The 19693-nt window shown below is 42.3% G+C and overlaps 1 protein-coding gene and 1 pseudogene across 2 annotated transcripts in view; one reads left to right on the top strand and one right to left on the bottom strand.

Annotated features, from left to right (window-relative positions):
* The window catches only part of LOC145513800 (uncharacterized), a 331143-nt gene that overhangs the window by 298190 nt on the left and 13260 nt on the right, over positions 1 to 19693 (bottom strand). The window lies entirely within an intron of this gene.
* LOC145512127 (putative thioesterase PNKD pseudogene) lies at positions 502 to 5586 on the top strand (annotated as a pseudogene). The gene has a single exon (XR_014058315.1). The product of XR_014058315.1 is annotated as a putative thioesterase PNKD pseudogene (transcript).

Here is a 19693-nt window from a genome sequence, read left to right as displayed (position 1 = left end):
TGAGATTAATCTGAGATGTAAAGTGCTCTTCCCTTAATTTACTTCTCATAGTGTGAGCACCACATTGAACATAATTGCAGAATGTAAAGAAACTTTTAAAGTACAACACTGTCCCTAAATACAGGTTATCTACTTCACATGAAGCTCAACTGAAGATTTGAGAAAGTTTTAGGGTAGTTGTCACTGTAAATTGTTGCCTTAAATATTGATTTCATGACCAAACCAAAGTAATATGTGACTTTCCTTTGTGTGTTGTGTGACAAGGCTGGTGCAGACCATGGTCATACTAAGTGCAGAAGAAGGAGTGATGTGGAGTTTGATACTGCCATCGCTTGATATACTGTAGAAAAAAATCTCTCTGTCTCAAAACCTGAACTCTTCGCCTCCAAAAACTCCCTTGGACTGCTCAAAGAGGTATTACTGTGAAAAAATTCAAGTTCACCACAAAGAGAGGTACCCGGAGACCTCTGGCCATAATTCACTGTCATGAATCCATGGGGTTGGGAGTGGGGGTGACTTACAGAGAATTCCCAATATAAGTAAGAGAACATGTAAACTGTATTCCCATAAAACTATTTTTTTCCCTTTTAGCAAGTTCTTATGCTTCTCTGAGCCTCACTGAGGTTTCTGCAGAGGAAAGTTGATGAGTAAGAACCCAAGAACCTGAAGGTCCCAGCACCTGGTTATCAGAGTGAGTGAGACCTCAGAGAGTATCAAGGTCTCAACAGAGACTGACCTTGAGAAACACTGAGGAAGGTGGGACATGACTGCCTCCAACAGACATCTGTATCTAGCATGGTACACAAGCTACTCCTCTGGCCAGGCAGAGAGAAAAAATCAAGAGAGCACTATCTCACCACCGGGGCTGTGAAAACTGCTCAGTGTAAATAACGGAGAGGATGCGGAGACCACATGGACAGACAAGCACAGGACAAGGACAAGGTGCGGCCCCACATGTGAGAAACCGTCTGCTGCTTCAAGGCTCCCTGGTGCACAGGAATATATGGGGGGCTATTTTGGTCCCACTTGCCGGGCATTCCACGGCCACTCCTCCAGAACTGCACTCAGGCACCAGGGCTTGGAGCCCCTCTCTGAGGCTCAACCGGTTCCCTTTCTACCCTCCAGCTGAGGGGATCTTTCTTAATCTCGGGGGAAGCCTGTTCTCTTCCTCCTACTGCTTTTAAACATCTTGTCCATATCCCAAAAATACTCTTAATTCCCTAAGGATTTAGGGTTTGAGAACACAACTCTAGAGAGGTTCTTCCTACACTGTCACTTCCTTTCCCGGGGTGATGAGCTCAGAGCTGGCCATCTGCTCCAATGGGAAGAGGAAATACATGCCAGAAGAAATAAAATAATAAATCTCCACGGTATTATTCCACCATATCCTCCTCCTGAATTAAATATTTACATCCCTGAAAAGCAAATTTACTCCACATGCAGGCATCACTCCTCACCCTCACCAAATGCCCCTTCAAATACACACATGTGTGTGCGCACGCGCGCACACACACACACACACACACACACACACACCCCACAGGTGCACACACACACACACACACACACACACACACACACACACACACACCACAGGCTCAGATCTGGGTCCAAATCCCAGAAGGATGAAAACTCCTGTGAACAGTGGCCCCTGACCACAGGAGTGATATTTTCTCTGAGTTCCCAAAGGTAGTGGTGGTGTTAGTCACTAAGTCATGTCTGACTCTTTTGCAACCCCATGGACTGTAGCCCACCAGCCTCCTCTTCATGGGATTATCCAGGCAAGAATACTGGTGTGGGTTACCATCTCTTTCTCTAAGGGATCTTCCTGACCCAGGGATTGAGCCCATATCTCAACCACACTGGCAGGCAGATTCTTTGCCACTGAGTCACCAAGGAAGCCCAAAGGCAAAGTAGGTAAACATGTGCCCTGGGTGAGCTTTTCTCCTTTATGATTCTCCTTATCTGAGGTCATCCATAAAACTCTCCCATTTCCATCAATAACCCCTTTGCCATCTGCCCCCCAAACGAACCCATTATTTCTACTGAATTAAGGAGCCCACTTTACCCAACAAGTGAAACGCTGTTGACGTCTGTTGGCGACAGGTGTGTGATCAGACTGCTCAACCTCAATTCCCACTATTACTTCATTCCCAAAATCCCTGTGACAAGATCTCTGGGCTCCAGAGATCTGGAGAAAGAGATATAGGGGTGGCGGTGAAGGGGGGTGGGAGCTGAACATGGCGGTGGTGGTAGCTGCTACGGCGCTGAAGGGCCGGGGGGCGAGAAATGCCCGCGTCCTCCGGGGGATTCTCTCAGGAGCCACTGCTAGCAAGGCTTCCCAGAACAGGAGCCGGGCACTGCAAAGCCACAGCTCCCCAGAGTGCAAGGAGAAGCCTGAGCCCCTCTCCCCTGAGCTGGAATACATCCCCAGAAAGAGGGGCAAGAACCCCATGAAAGCTGTGGGGCTAGCCTGGGCCATCAGCTTCCCCTGTGGTATCCTCCTCTTCATCCTCACCAAGCGGGAAGTGGACAAGGACCGTTTGAAGCAGATGAAGGCTCGGCAGAACATGCGGGCATCCAACACGGGCGAGTATGAGAGCCAGAGGTTCAGGGCCTCCTCCCATCATGCCTCATCTCCTGAAGCTGGGTCGGGGGTGCAGTCATGAGGAGCACTGCAACCCTCCCCTAAACTCAATTGACTGTCACCTCCAAACTGTCCAGTCCTTTCTGATCCTTGCCTCTGAGGCCCACCAGAGGGCGCATGAAGCCCAGGCTCCTGCCAACTCCGTTCCTCCTGAAAAATCAGCCAAAGGCAAATAAAGTTACTGAGTGTCTGAGTGGAAAAAAAAAAAAAAAAAAAGAGATATAGGGGTTTACTGAGCCTAGACTCTCTTTTGTTTTTATTTAATTTACTTAGTTGGCCATTCTGTCCGGCCTGTGGGATCTTAGTTCCCCAGTTCAGTTCAGTTGCTCAGTCGTGTCTGACTCTTTGTGACCCCATGGACTGCAGCACGCCAGGCCTCCCTGTCCATCACTAACTCCCAGAGCTTGCTCAAACTCATGTCCATCGAGTCAGTGATACCATCCAACCATCTCATCCTCTGTCATCCCCTTCTCCTCCTACCTTCAATCTTTCCCAGCATAAGGTTCTTTTCCTGAGTCAGGTCTTCGCAACAGGTGGCCAAAGTATTGGAACTTCAGCATCAGTCCTTCCAATGAACACCCAGAACTGATCTCCTTTAGGATGGACTGGTTTGATCTCCTCGCAGTCCAAGGCACTCTCAAGAGTCTTCTCCAACACGGCAGTTCAAAAGTGTAAATTCTTCCATGCTCAGGTATCTTTATGGTCCAACTCTCACATCCATACATGACTACTGGAAAATCTATAGCTATTTTTAGTTCCTCCACCAGGGGATCAAGTCTGCATCCTCTGCATTGGAAAGTGAAAGTGAGAGTTGCTCAGTCGTGTCCGACTCTTTGGGACCCCATGGACTATACACTCCCTGGAATTCTCCTGGCCAGAATACTGGAGTGAGTAGCCATTCTCCTCCAGGGAATCTTCCCAATCCAAAGATCAAACTCACGTCTCCCGCACTGCAGGCAGATTCTTTACCAGCTGAGCCACTAGGGAAGCCCAAGAATACTGGGTAGCCTATTCCTTCTCCAGCAGATCTTCCCAACCCAGGAATTGAACCAGGGTCTCCTGCATTGCAGGTGGATTCTTTACCAGCTGAGCTACCAGGAGATCTTAACCACTGGACCACCAGGGAAGTCCCCAGACGCTTTCCTTAAGGTAGAAAATGGCCCTACTCTTTGGTCCTCTCACTTTTCTGAGACCCTTTCCTCTTACCCTCACCAAGCAGACCTTACCTCCAGTATTAATGACTGAGGGTTTCCTTTATGGCAAAGTCATCATTAAAAATGGTCCTTTTTTCAGCAAACAAAATAGTGGTGTTTGTGCTTCACTAGTCTTAGAAACATTCTCCAATGCAGAGCAGTGCCCTCTGGAGGCTTGTTAAGAAGTCCTATCTCCTAAGACAGTGTCTGACTGTGGCCCTGGCCACTGCATCAATGCATTAAGCAGAGTAACAGGATCCTTCTGCCTTGCAAGCTACCTTACAAACAGCCTAGGTAAGGACCTCCCAAAAGAGCTGCTGTGGTAAATACCCATCTATGCCATCTGGCCACTGCATCAATGCATTAAGCAGAGTAACAGGATCCTTCTGCCTTGCAAGCTACCTTACAAACAGCCTAGGTAAGGACCTCCCAAAAGAGCTGCTGTGGTAAATACCCATCTATGCCATCTGGCAGTGTGTGAGCTCTTGTTGCTTGGAATCACTCCATTCTCCTTAGAGTCTGCTCTTTATACCCAGAGTCTGAGTCTGCGAAATATGCCTTGAGAAGATGCCATGCACCTTCCTTTGTAACTACCTTCCTGACACTTACAGAGCTCAAATTCATCCATTAACTTTATAAGGTTACATTTGTCCTCTCTTCTGCCCATCAGCCCTCAGGTTGTCCAAAAATTTTTAAGTATTTTTGTAAAACTCTTCCAAACTTGATCTCACAACAGTCCACAGTTTTCTGATCACTGGTGTTTCTGGAGCACTTACCTTATCTCTGCATGGGTTCATGAGCATTGCCCCCAAAGGGACTTTGACCCTATTTCTGGAAGGTATCTGCAATCTGTAGTCCAGAAATATGCTGCATGAGGAACCACAGACATTCCTGGTTCCCATGGGTATCAGATGCAAGTCCTACCATCTCAAAACAGGTGTGCCATCAACAGTTCTACCCCATGGTTCAGTCTACCTTTTAAGTTCCATGTCACTAGACGGCTTAAAATTTAATCTGTTGGTTTGGCATTCTTCCTTTCATACTTTTCCTTTCCTGGGTTATATCTAAGTCTCCAGGGATCTACAGTGTCATGCTGTTGGTTCCTTTCTAAGGCATCTGATGTCCTGTCTGGTCCTCCCTCACCACCCTAAGGCCTCCTGCACTTCTGTCCGCAGGGCCCTGGTGAGTTCAATGACTCTTCCCTCTGCTTCTGAGCCCTGCTTGAGGGATCCAGGAACCCCTGTGAGGCCATCTGCGGCTGGCTGTCGATATACACCGTGTGGCAGCTCCACTCTGGGTCTGATTCCTTCCCCATGGTTTCTCCTGGAAAGTGGGGCATACAGCCATTCTTGGCCCCCACAAACCTATCTGAAATTGCACATCCTCCAGAATATTTGGAATTAAACCTCAGAAACACTAGTTATTCTCCACTGCATGCCTGGTCTGAAAAATTCTGTAGAATGGCCATTTTCCATCCAGGCATGGAGAAGCAAAGAAAGTTTGCATGAAGAAAACAATGAGGCAAGTTCCCATACAGAAGCAAAAATAAAGAACAAGATCCAGAAAACTGCTGCTTGAATCCTAATGGTTTTTTGGTCATAGGCCAGTCCCTTGTGAGATCAGAATGAACCTTTTGCTTTCAAATTGTATCTTTCCATTTTGAGTAGGTATCTGTTAAAACAGATTCCCATCTTATTTGTAGGTTTGATTTTAAAGTCAGTTAAGTGAAGAAAATCATATACAGTATCATGTATCCTTAAAATACTTTACACTGCTTAAAAGGTATAGTATGCATTTTTTTACAGCTCTGTAAGATGCTTTATTGGCTCCCCTAATTAATCACCTATACATGTTCCACCACTGACATCAATTAATTCTTCAACTCTTCAAGAGTGTAGGTGAATCTATAACCATTAACTTACTTGGTCATCTAAACAATACACTTCTGTCCATTGTCAGTGATAAAAATAATTTTTAAATGAGATCATTTTTACAGTGTTTCCATAGGTTTTGTTTGACCAACCTGCACTGAGTACTGATTATTTAAGTCTCCTGTATTATGTGATGGCTAGTGGTAAAGAACACACCTGCCAGTACAGGAGACCTGAGATGCAAGCTGGATCCCTGGGTTGGGAAGATCTCCTGGAGAAGGGCATGGCAACCCACTCCAGTATTCTTGCCTGGAGAATCCCATGGACTCTTTCTCCCTCTTACTCTCTGGCTCTCACTCTTGAACTGGAGAAATTTTGAAGTTGAGTAAGTAAATTATGCATATGATAAAATTCTATTATACATGCAAACAAGTAGAGGACATAGGAGACCATCTACATTTAGGACTACTCCTATATTTTGCCCATGCAGAAACGAAGGCCCAGAAAGCACATGCTCACTTCAAAAGTATACAGTAATGATTAAGAACAGAACCTCTGGAATCAGCTAACCTCTTCCTTTGGGCTTTTCTTCATTTTCAGGTGTTCTGCAGGGAGCGTGAATTTTTTTTTTTAATTAGAAGACATAAATAAATGATTTTATTTAATGATTATGGACCTAAATGTGAATTGAATTCAAATGGAAGAATTACTGGTGTTATTGTCAGTAATTCTTCATAATTCCCTAGTTTCATTATGAATTTTTAATGAATTCAATGTGAATAACTTTAGATTATAAAAGTTTAGCTTCGATTTACAATTAGCTTCGATTAGCTTCGATTACAATGAATAATTGTTCTACTTCTGTTCTCATGTCAGCTGGTAGAAGTGGCACTATAGTGTTTGGGCTTAAATGACCTACAAGTGCACAGGTGTTATCTAGTTAAGAAAAAGAAGAGTTTCCAAAGATTTTAGGCAGACCACATCTGGAGGTCAGAAATGTCACATGCCACACTTCATTTTCATGAGTTACATGTTGTATACTCCTTAATGAATGAATAAACAAATGTGCAAATGAATAATGATGAGATAGATAGCTTGTAGTATGTGATACAATGTCAAAAGTTATTGCAAACAAAACATTTAATCCAGTGGGGTTTTGCTTTTCAAAGATTCCCCCTTCTCTTCTGCTTCTGTCCATCCTAGAGAAGTAAAGTGAGCAACTACAACAGCGGAATTCTGGGTGTGGTGGGCAGCCTTTAAAATGGCCTCCAGTGATTCCACCTCCTTGCATTCAGGCCATTCTATTGTGCCCTCCCCTTGAATGTGAGCAAAAGTGACAGGCTGCCACTTGTAAGATTAGGTTACAAGAAAGACTACGATTTCCATCTTGGGCACACCTCCCCCTGCCCACCCTACTCTGAGGGAAGCTGGGTGCTGTGCTGTGAACTGTCTATGACCGTTCCTTGCCTATGTCTGCATGCAACAGCAAGCACGGACCTGAGGGTTACAAAAGCACATGTCAGCCTCTTCAGTCGAGGCTTCAGAAGAGCACAGCTCCAACTGACACCTTGACTGCACACTTGTGAGGGATCAGAGGCACTCAATTAAATCACAACCAGACTGCTGACCCATAGAAACTCTGAGATAATAATGTTTGTTGTTTTAAGCAACTAAGCTTAGGGGTAATTTGTTATGCAGCAATAGTCCAGGGAACAAAAAGAAAGCTTAAATCAATACCATATAATGTAATAAAAAAATAATAACAATAAGACCCAGAAAAGCTAGAACAATTTGGGCAAAAAAAAATAATGTTGTTGTATTAGATCATAATGTAGAACTGGATGATAAAATAAATATAAGTAGATTTATACTGATATATGGGCTTCCCAGGTGGTGCTAGTGGTAAAGAAACCACCAGCCAATGCAGGAGACATAAGAGATGCAGGTCCAATCCTGGGTCGGAAAGATCCCCTGGAGGAGGCCATGGCAACCCACTCCAGTATTCTTCCCTGGAGAATCCCATAGACAGAGGAGTTTGGCAGGCTATAGTCCACAGGGTCACAAAGAGTTGGACATGACTGAGTGACTAAACACACATACATACTGATATAAATAAATGACTGAAGACAGGGAGGACAGAAGGAAAGCATACTTCTTACAGAAAAATTCCACATAATACCTACCATCCTCCCCCTGCTCCAAGGAGGTATAGCTTAATTTCCCACCTACTTGCGTGTGGGCTGGACTTAAAGACTTACTTCCAAAGAACAGAGAATAGAAAGGAAAAAGAGTAATTTCACAATGGAGAAACCTGGAAAACCCTACCACATTTAAATGATCAAGATTAACATCAGCAGGGGCAAGTCATGTGGATATATACACCCTTTATGAAGTAATAATAAATGTGCCTCTTTCCTTCTTGGCAGGAAAGCTATGACAAACCTAGACAGTGTATTGAAAAGCAAAGACGTCACTTTGCTGACAAAGGTCTGTATAGTCAGGCTATGGTCTTTCCTGTGGTCATGTATGGTTGTGAGAGCTGGGCTGTAAAGAAGGCAGAGTGCCGAAGAATTGATGCCTTTGAACTGTGGTGCTTGAGAAAACTCTTGAGAGTCCCTTGGACAGCAACGAGATCAAACCAGTCAATCTCAAAGGAAATCAACCCTGAATATTCATTGGTAGGACTGATGCTACACCTGAAGTTCCAGCATTTTGGTCACCTGATGCAAACTGCTGACTCATTAGAAAAGACCCTGATGCTGGGAAAGATTGAAGGCAGGAGGAGAAGGGGACGACAGAGCATGAGATGGCTGTATGGCATCACTGATGCAATGGACATGAACTTAGGCAAACTAAGAGAGATGGTGAGGGACAGAGAGGCCTGGTGTGCTGTGGTCCACAGGGTCGCAAAGAGCTGGACACGTATGGGCGACTGAGCAACAACAACACGATGCAATGAAAGAAGCACTACACCTTCATGGTATTCTTTCACAGAACTCACAATCCAGTCTAATCATGAAAAAAAAGAGTAGACAAACCCATAGTGGGGGATATTCTACAAAATATCTAACCAGTGCTGCCAAAACCATCAAGGTCATGAAAAACAAAAAATGACTAGGAAACTGTCACAGAACAAAGACCGCAGAGACCTGACAAGTAGCACCACTTGATATCCTGGATAGGATCCTAGGTCGGAAAGGGAATATCAGTGAAAAATGAGCTGTGTGTCCCTGTGTGTCCCTCCTCTTTGTGTCTTTTATAAGGACCTCTGTCATTGGATTTAAGGCCCACTCAGATAATCCAGAACAATTTCATCTTGAAATGCTTAATTTAATTACATCAGCAAAGATTCTTCAAATAAGGTCACCTTCACAGATTCTGGGGTTTAGGATGTAGACATGGATTCTGCAGGCCACCATCCCACCCACGTACAGATGGCAAACATTAGGAAAAGATAGGTGCAGTGTATCTGAGAACTTGCTACACTCTTTTTGTAAATTTTCTGTGCATATAAAATTACTCCAAAATAAAAACTGTACTCAAAAAACATTTAAGCAAAGTTGGCTTATGACATAAATATTCAAAGACTGAATCCATAAAAAGAAGCATCCACAGACAGATGCCCCTTTGCCGAGAGCAAAACTGGTGGCAGCAGTTATCTACGACTTTGTAAAGAATAACATGTATATTAATAATAATATAGAAGATTATGTAATCTAGATGATTACATTGGTTTTTGAAAGTATGTCCAAATCACCAGAGGTGGAAAACCATTCTGATCTTTCAAATATCTTCAACCAGAACTTGAAAGTAAAGAATGTGAAATTGCTTTCATGTTTGGTTGCTTTTCCTTCCCTTTTTAATTACAGATTTAGAAGAAAGGTCAATCACTGCAAAATATATATGTAATACAAATTCAACAACTCTTTGATTTTGTCACATCACAGAAGAATTCCAAACTCTAAAATTTGCTCGAATTGACTCAGTGCTTTGAACAAATGCAAGGTAAATGGTTCCAGTGGCTGATCTTTCCTCCGTATTTACCAACAAAGACATTCCTACAGCTCAAATTTGTGATTTAAAAGCTTAAAATGATTATATGCAGTTGGCTTACCTGAACTTTAAAAAAATTTTTAGTCTTCTTTCTGAGACAGTCCTATATGGCCATGGATCTGTTTTATTTTAATTTCCTTGGGTTATTTTTCCTTTATAACATAAAATGTAGTCTATTGTCTCAAATGGTTCATGCTGAAAACTGACGTCAGGCTTATACATAATTTTCACCCTCATAGTTAGAACCCTGCACCTTTTGCTGAGGGGAAAGAGTCTACAATCAGATGACTGTAGATACAGACAAAGTCTCAGATATGGGGTACAGGAATGTCAGGCCCCACAGCCCTGAGATCCAGCCTTGACTGCAGGCTAAATTTCTCCGATTCAGGCAGTCACCCAGTGCCAGACTGCAGACTAACAGACAAGAGGGGAAACTGATTCTCCATTCAAAGTTTCTCTGTGTTTCTAAACACAGAATGCACAAACCTTCTTAAAATAAATTGCTTAGGAAAATTGTCACGGAGAGTGTAATCCCTGTTTTGTTTCCTCCAAGGAGAACACATTACAGTTCTTTTGCTAACTTGTCTTTTCCTGACCACCAGATTCCAAAATCAGAACCTATTCTGGTATGAGATTGGCATGTTTATCAAAGTAATGAAAAGAAGGTGAAGGTATAGGCTAGTATGATGTTTAAAAATTATACATATGACCTTTACCCCTACTAATCAGTTTATAAGTCATAAAACCATCTGCTTTCTCACCAATCCAAAGACGTCCTCTTACCTGTCCTCCTTCCCCTTCTCCTGTCTCATCTGAACCATTTGCACACTCCCTTTCTTATGCCCATATCCCAGGTGTGAGTTCCAGTCATCCTACATCAAACCAAATGAACTCCGAAACGTTCGCAAGTGTTCAGTTCTACTCACTAGCGTTCCTTCTGAAAGAAGCCCTTATTTCAATTGCAGAAAGAAAGTTTCTGACAGTTGTCTTCTTTCATTTTTCACTGTTTGTTTCTATACCTTGTTTGTTTCTATACACTGTTTGTTTCTATAGCTTCCTAATCTTCCTTTCTTCACAGCAATTATGCTTTTTAATCATTAAATTTCATGAGGTAAAGTTGTCTGTGTGGCCATCCCTTTCCACCAACACCCTTAGGACTGTTCTAGAGGAAGAATTATAACACCCAGACTTCTAAAGTAGGTGTTCACAGAGGGTTTGAGCTAAATTATTTTGGTAGAGGCACAATATGGGACAGTGAGTCTTACAGCGCAACACCAGGCTCTTTGTACCCTATCCTTGTGAGAATCTCTGGAGGGAGCTGCCTCTGTAATATTCATGGGGGCCTTTCACACCAAGCTATAAGATTCCCAGGTAGCTCAAATGGTAAAGAATCTGCCTGCAATGCTGGATATCTGGGTCGGAAAGATTCTTGGGTCCGAAAGATCTCCTGGAGAAGGGTATGTCAACCCACTGCAGTATTCTTGCCAAGAGAATTCCATGGACAGAGGAGCCTGGAAGGCTACAGTCCATGGAGTCGCAAAGATTCAGATACGACTAAGCGACTAACGCTTTCACTTTTCACTGTTAAGATTCCTCAGCTTAAAGGACAGCCGCTACCACTACTATTCTCCTTAGAATCCTCCAGAATTGAGGCTCACTGTCTCCTTCTTCCATTTGTTGACAGACTTCTTCTCTCTGAACAGTTCTCATCAACTTCCAGCTTCCCAGTTGACTGAACTAGGTGTTCCCCTACAATCAACCCAGGTCTCCTGCATTGCAGGCAGATTTTTTACTATCTGAGCCACCAGGGAAGTGCTAATTATCTCTAAGTATTACTATATTGTTCTTATTGTTTAGTCACTAAGTCCTGTCCCATTCTTTGCAACCCTATGAACTGCAGCACACCAGGATCCTCTGTCCTCCACTATCTCCTGGAGTTTGTCAAATTCATGTCCACTGAGTTGGTAGTGCTATCTAGCCATCCCATCCTCTGCTGCCCACTTCTTCTCCTGCCATCAATCTTTCCCAGCATCAGGATCTTTTCCAGTGAATCAGCTTTTCACATCAGGTGGCCAAAGTATTGGAGTTTCAGCTTCAGCATCAGTCCTTCCAATGAATATTCAGGACTTACTTCCTTTAGGATTGGCTGGTTTGATCTCCTTGCAGTCCAAGGACTCTCAAGAGTCTTCCAGAGCACCACAATTCGAAAGCATAAATTCTTCAATGCTCAGACTTCCTTATGGTCCAACTCTCACATCCGGACATAACTACTGGAAAATACTATAGCTTTGACTATACGGACCTTTGTTGACAAAGTAATGTCTCTGCTTTTTAATATGCTGTCTAGGTTTGTCATAGCTTTTCTTCCAAGTAGCAAGTGTCTTTAATTTCATGGCTGCAGTCACCATTTGCAGCGATTCTGGAGCCCAAGAAAATAGTCTGTCACTGCTTCCACTTTTTTCCCATCTATTTCCATGAGGTGATGGGACCAGATGCCATGATCTTAGTTTTTTGAATGTTGAGTTTCAAGCCAGCTTTTTCACTCTGCTCTTTTACACTCATCAAGAAGATCTTTAGTTCCTCTTCGCTTTCTGCCATAAGGATGGTATCATCTGCATATCTGAGGTTGTTAATATTTCTCCTGGCAATCTTTTGATTCCTGCTTGTGATTCATCCAGTCTGGCATTTTGCACAATGTACTCTGCATATAAGTTAAATAAGCAGGGTGAGAATATACAGCCTTGTCGTAGTCCTTTCCCAATTTGGAACCAGTCAGTTGTTCTGTGTCTGGTTCTAACTGTTGCTTCCTGTCCTGCACACGGGTTTCTCAGGAGACAGGTAAGATGATCTGGTACTCCCATCTGTTTAAGAATTTTCCAGTTTGATGTGATCCACACAGTCAATGGCTTTAGCATAGTCAATGAAGCGGAAGTATATATCTGTTTTTCTGGAATTCATCTGCTTTTTCCATGATCCAGTGAATGTTTGCAATTTGATCTCTGGTTCTGCTGCCTTTTCTAAACCCAAATTGTACATCTGGAAGTTCTCAGTTCCCATATTGCTGAAGCCTAGCTTGAAGGATTTTGAACATAATCTTGCTAACATGTGAAATGAGCGCAATTGTATGGTAGTTTGAACACTCTTTGGCATTGGAATGAAAACCGATTTTTCCCAGTCAGGGGGCACCACTGAGTTTTCCACATTGGCTGACATACTGAGTGCAGTACTTTAACAGCATCATCTTTTAGGATGTGAAATAGCTCAGCTGGAATTCCCTCACCTTCACTAGTTTTGTTCATAGTAATGCTTCCTAAGGCCCACTTGACTTCACACTCCAGGATGTCTGGCTCCAGATGAGTGACCACATCATCATAGTTATCCAAGTCATTAGGACCTTTTTTGTACAGTTCTTCTCTATACTCTTGCCACCTCTTCTTAATCTCTTGTTTCTGTTAGATCCTTTGAATTTCTGTCTTTTACCATGCTCATCCTTGCATGAAATGTCCCTTTGGAATCTCCAATTTTCTTGAGGAGATCTCTAGTCTCTCCCATTCCATTGTTTTCCTCTATGTCTCTGCACTGTTCAGTTAAGAAGGCCTTCTTATCTCTCCTAGCCATTCTCTGGAAATCTGCATTCAGTTGGGTATCTTTCCCTTTCCCCCTTGCCTTTAGTTTCTCTTCTTTCCTCAGCTATTTGTAAAGCCTCTTCAGACAACCACTTTGCCTTCTTGGATTTTTTTTTTCCTTTAGAATGGTTTTGGTCACTGCCTCCTGTACAGTGTTACAAACTTCCATCCATAGTTGTTCAGACACTCTGTCTACCAGATATAAGCCCCTGAATCTATTTGTCACCTCCATTGTATAAGCATAAGGGATTTTATTTAGGTCATACTTGAATGGCCTAGTGGTTTTTCCCATTTATTTCAACATAAGCCTGAATTTTGCAATAAGGAGTTCATGATCTGAGCCACAGTCAGCTCCGGGTCTTGTTTTTGCTGACTGTATAGAGCTTCTCCATTCTTGACTGCAAAGAACATAATCAATCTGATTTTGGTACTGACCATCTGGTGATGTCCATGTGTAGAGTGGTCTCTGGGGTTGTTGGAAAAGGGTGTTTGCTACGATCGGCATGTTCTCTTGACAAAACCGTTAGGCTTTGCCTTGCTTCATTTTGTACTCCTAGGTCAAACTTTCTATACACTACAAGTTATTTTATCTATTCTCCAAAAATAACACTTGGTATTTCAAATCATAGCTGTGATGCAAGTTGAAAATATGAACTTCCTTTTCTTGTGGATACAAATATGGATAAAAATGCTTATAAGTATGGCTCAAGAAGACCTATTCATAGAAAGTTAATACCTTTACTGTAATAAGGAACTTGTCATAATAAGTTACAAGTCATTCAAAAGTGATCTAAGAATAGGACTCTAGAAACTATTAATAATTAAGTTGTGACATCTGGACTGCATGGATCAATCAGCAAGACTAAAGAGAAACATTGAAAGAGCAAGATTTTCAGTCAGAAGATTAAAGCTCAAATCCTGTCTCTAATGCTTACCAGCCATGTGACGTTGAGGAAATTTCTAAACTTTTGAAATGCACATAACAATTTTTTAGTAAATTAGCTGTGCTCCCATTTTTCCATGCCTGCCCATGCTCATGCCATTTGGCTTCCAACTCCTCCCATTAGAAGTAGAGACTATTTCCTCATTGTCTGAGTCACGGCTGGCTCTGTACTTTGGCCAGTAGGATGCAGCAGAAGTAGAGAAGTACCAGGGCCTGGCCTGGGCCTCGAGGGGACTTCATGCACCACTCACTCTCTGGGAAACCTACTACGTCCATGTGAGCGAGCCTGCCTAACTTAGACACAGATACCTTTCCAGTTTCAGGAACACAGAAGCAAAAGCCATTTTCCTTATTGACTGCACTATAGGACAGTCTCCTAGACAAGGGCTCTCACTGGCCTTGTTCGGGTCATGTGTCATATCTGACCAACCACACAGACAGGTGAATGAAGCTCTAAGACTCTATTAGTTCTTGTGCTGATCCCTATATGAAGACAGGAAGTAGAATCTGCACTAAAGGAACAGGAAAGGAGAGGAAATATGCTGGGTTGCAAAAATAATAGTGCCAGAGCCTGCAATAATACTGCTACCCTCCAATTTTTTACATATACAATTGTCCTGCAATTATCACTGAACTACATCTTTAGACTTGGAGGGCATAGTCTAAAAAGGCAGAAAGAAGATAATCTGACCTCAGAAATAGAATTCAGTGCTCTTACTTCTCTCTATATAATCACTCTTTACAATCCCTTAACCACCACAAATATGGAGCAGTTCTGGGAACATCAGCTCAGTTCAGTTCAGTCGCTCAGTTGTGTCCGACTCTTTGTGATCCCATGGATTGTAGTGCACCAGGCTTTCCTGTCCATCACCAACTCCTGAAGCTTGCGCAAATTCATGTCCATCAAGTCAGTGATGCCATCCAACCATCTCATCCTCTGTCATCCCCTTCTCCTACTGCCTTCAATCTTTCCCAACATCAGGGTCTTTTCCAGTGAGTCAGTTCTTCGCATCTGGTGGCCAAAGTATTGGAGTTTTAGCTTCAGCATCAGTCCTTCCAATGAATTTTTAGGACTGATTTCACCTCCTTGCAGTCCAAGGGACTCTTGAGTCTTTTCCAACACCACAGTTCAAAAGCATCAATTCTTTGGCACCCAGATTACTTCACGGTCCAACTCTGACACACATATACGACTACTGGAAAAACCATACCTTTGACTAGACGGATCTTTGTCAGCAAATTAATGTCTCTGCTTTTTAATATTCTGTCTAAGTTAGTCATAGCTTTTCTTCGAAGGAGCAAGCATCTTCTAATTTCATGACTGCAGTCACCATCTGCAGTGATTCTGGAGCCCAAGTCTATCATCTGTTTCCATTGTTTCCCCATCTATTTGCCAAAAAGTGATGGGACCAGACGCCATGATCTTAGTTTTTTGAATGTTGATTTTTAAGCCAACTTTTTCACTTTCCTCTTTCACTTTCATCAAGAGGCTCTTTAGTTCCTCTTTGCTTTCTGAAATAAGGGTGGTGTCATCTGCATTTCTGAGGTTACTGATATTTCTCCCTGAAATCCTGATTCTAGCTTGTGCTTCATACAGTCTGGCATTTCTCATGATGTACTCTGCATATATGTTAAATAAGCAAGGTGACAATATATAACTTTAACATACTCCTTTCCCAATTTGGAATGAGTGTGTTGTTCCATGTCCAGTTCTAACTGTTGCTTCCTGATCTGCATACAGATTTCTCAAGAGGCACGTAAGGTGGTCTGGTATTCCCATCTCTTGAAGAATTTTCCACAGTTTGTTGTGATCCACACAGTCAAAGGCTTTAACATAGCTAATGAAACAGAAGTAGATGTTTTTCTGGAATTCTCTTGCTTTATCTATGATCCAACAGATGTTGACACTTTGGTTCCTCTGCCTTTTCTAAATCCAGCTTGAACATCTGGAGGTTCGTGGTTCACATACTGTTGAGGCCTGGCTTGGAGAATTTTGAGCATTACTTTGCTAGTGTGTGAGATGAATGCAATTGTGTGATAACCTGAACATTCTTTGGCATTGCACTTCTTTGGGACTGGAATGAAAACTGACCTTTTCCAGTCCTGTGGCCACTGCTGAGTTTTCCAAATTTGCTGGCATATTGAGTGCAGCACTTTCATAGCATCATCTTTTAGGATGTGAACTAGCTCAGCTGGAATTCCATCACCTCCACTAGCTTTGTTCATAGTGATGTTTCCTAAAGCCCACTTGACTTTTCACTGCAGGATATCTGGCTCTATGTGAGTGATTACACCACTATGGTTATCGGGGTCATGAAGATCTTTTTTGTATAGTTCTTCTGTGTATTCCTGCCACCGCTCCTTAAAATTTTCTGCTTCTGTTATGTCCCTACCATTTTGGTCCTTTATTGTGCCCATCTTTGCATGAAATGTTCCCTTGATATCTCGAATTTTCTTGAAGAGATCTCTAGTCTTTCCCATTCTGTTGTTTTCCTCTATTTCTTTGCACTGATCACTGAGGAAGGCTTTCTTATCTCTCCTTGCTATTCTTTGGAACTCTGCATTCAAATGGGTATATTTTTCCTTTTCTTGTTTGCCTTTCGCTTCTCGTCTTTTCTCCACTATTTGTAAGGCCTCCTCAGACAGCCATTTTGCCTTTTTGCGTTTCTTCTTCTGAGGGATGGTCTTGATCACTGCCTCCTGTACAACGTCACGAACCTCCGTCCATAGTTCACCAGGCACTCTGTCTATCAGATCTAACCCCTTGAATCTATTTATCACTTTCACTGTATAATTGTAAGGGATTTGATTTAGGTCATACCTGAATGGTCTAGTGGTTTTCCCTACTTTCTTCAATTTAAGTTTGAATTTGCAATAAGGAGTTCATGATCTGAGTCACAGTCAGCTCCTGGTCTTGTTTTTGCTGACTGTATAGAGCTTCTCCATCTTTGGCTGCAAAGACTATAATCAATCTGAGTTTGGTATTGACTGTCCAGTGATGTCCATGTGTAGAGTTGTCGCTTTTGTTGGTGGAAGAGAGTGTTTGCTATGACCAGTGCGTTCTCTTGGGAAAACTCTGTTAGCCTTTGCTCTGCTTCATTTGTACTCCGAGGCCAAATTTGCCTGTTACTACAGGTATCAGTATCTCTTGACTTCCTAGTTTTGTATTCCAGTCCCTTATAATGAAAAAGACATCTTTTTTGAGTGTTAGTTCTAGAAGGTCTTGTAGGTCTTAGAACTGTTCAACTTCAGCTTCTTCTGCATTAGTGACTGGGGCAAAAAAGACTTGGATTACTGTGATAACTGAATGGTTTGCCTTGGAAATGAATACAGATCATTCTGTCATTTTTGAGACTGTACCCAAGTACTGCATTTGGGATTCTTGTTGACTATGAGGGAACAAAAAGGAAATTAAATGAACATGTATTTTTTTAAAGAAATGTACTTTATTATACTTAACTTTCCATTCTCTCTCAGCAACATACAAATATTCTCATGTCATTCTTACAGGGTTTTTGATGCTCTAAATATTGAGATTTTAGAGGCTTAAGCTGCCATGGCTGAATTTATACCTAGGATTTAAAGATGATGTCTCTTGTGAGCTGAATCAAAGGATTGTGGATACAGAAGAAAACTCAGCAATCACTTAAATCTAAACTGGACACAAACAGCAAAGACATTTCAGGTTACAGGCTTTAGGGCCATAAATGGGGCGATCATTGGCATTAGGAATTCCAGCAAAGAACTGAATAGATTAAGACGTATGTTGCCCACTCATTCTGCCTACTTTATGATGTTCTAATCAGTGTCTCATTTTCATTTGAACTGAAATGTACACCTTACCGTATAATTTTAAATAGCCAAACTAGTTAGAAAAATGATTTGTTTGTGCCAACCCTTTTCGGGGCATGTCAGAGACTCTGACAGGAATTTACAGATAATTACATTACCTTAGACAGCAGTTGTGTTCTGAAGAGACTTAAAATTCAAGGACAAACCCAGCCTAGTTTTTCTGCACACATGAGCAAGAAAATGCAGAACTATCTCATCAATTCCAAGAGATCTGAGGAATTCTTTAATATTTAATTGCATTTAATTGACCATTCCTTTTACCTCCTTGAATGTAGTTTGTCTGTGCCTTTTCATCTATAAAATGTAAAAATCACAGGTAGACTGAATCAGCAGAATTAATATGGGTAAGACGCTTAAAATGCATGTGCTCACAATGCCATATCTTACTAAAGTTTATCTATACTAAGTTTAACAGAGAGGAAAACTACTGGACAAACCAGAAACACAGAAGATAATCTTTCCACTACATTTAGGCACAAAACACAGTCAGCATGCCAATAGGGAAAAAACATCAAAGTTCAGTTAATAGAATCTTTTCTGGAAAAACTTCTGGATATAAATAAATATTTATAAATACTAAATTAGATAGATAGATACACAGATACCAAACCTTGGTTGTGAAGTAAAATGGAAACAGCACTACAAAGCTAAAAGGAACTGGAGATCTTCTGCAGGTAACGAAATTTAGGACCCAGAGACATAAGGTGACCTGTTATTGACACTGCTATTTGGTGACAAAACCACATTGAGAATCTAGCTGGCATTTCCAGTCACTGTTGTAGCCAGCTCATCTATTTATTAAGCTGGTCTGTTCAAAATGCACACGGAGAACAGCTTTATCCTCTTTTCCACTCTCTTCACACCTGCTTTCTGGACTCCTCTGCTCCCTTTGAATGGGAACTTAGGAAGGTCCCACAGTTCTCATATCTAAGTTGCAAGAATGGTCTTACTTGGGTATTTTAAAAGCCTCTTTCATTCACTGTCCAAATTCCAAAATCTTCTCTGATGTAAATTGGCTCCCATCTTCCTAAGATTCGGGCAGGCGGGCGCACGGGCTTAGGTTCTTCTACCTTCCTTGCTCCACCTCCGCCCATGATCACACAGCAAATCAGCAGCAAAGCCCGGCTTTGAACCTAGTGGCCTGGCTCTCTAGGCAGTGAATCTCTTCTCACTGACTTCTTGTCAGTCTCCTCTACCAGCCCTCTATTGCTGGCAGTCCACCCCTCCAGGTAACCTTTTAAAATGAACAGGCACCTTTGCCACACCCACTGCATGATGGTGGAGCTGCTTCCACCAAATCGCTCTCTTGTCGGAGCCGCTGCAGGCAGGGGCAGCTCCAGCCATGGTCTCTCTTTGTGTCACTGTCCTTGAGTCTCCCAAACTTCCATACATATCAGGTTCTCGGTTCCCGGGGTGGGGATGGATATTATACATCATGCCAATGATTCTAACAGTTTTCATCGCCAATGCTTAAGCTCCAACCCTAGAGGTTAGCAATGGGCTAATAC

This window comes from Giraffa tippelskirchi, chromosome 7 (genome assembly GCF_054371585.1).
Source record: "Giraffa tippelskirchi isolate mGirTip1 chromosome 7, T2T-mGirTip1v1.2.pri, whole genome shotgun sequence".
Taxonomy (NCBI): domain Eukaryota; kingdom Metazoa; phylum Chordata; class Mammalia; order Artiodactyla; family Giraffidae; genus Giraffa; species Giraffa tippelskirchi.
Note: the sequence above shows the minus strand (reverse complement) of the source record. Positions and strands in the feature narration are given on the sequence as shown.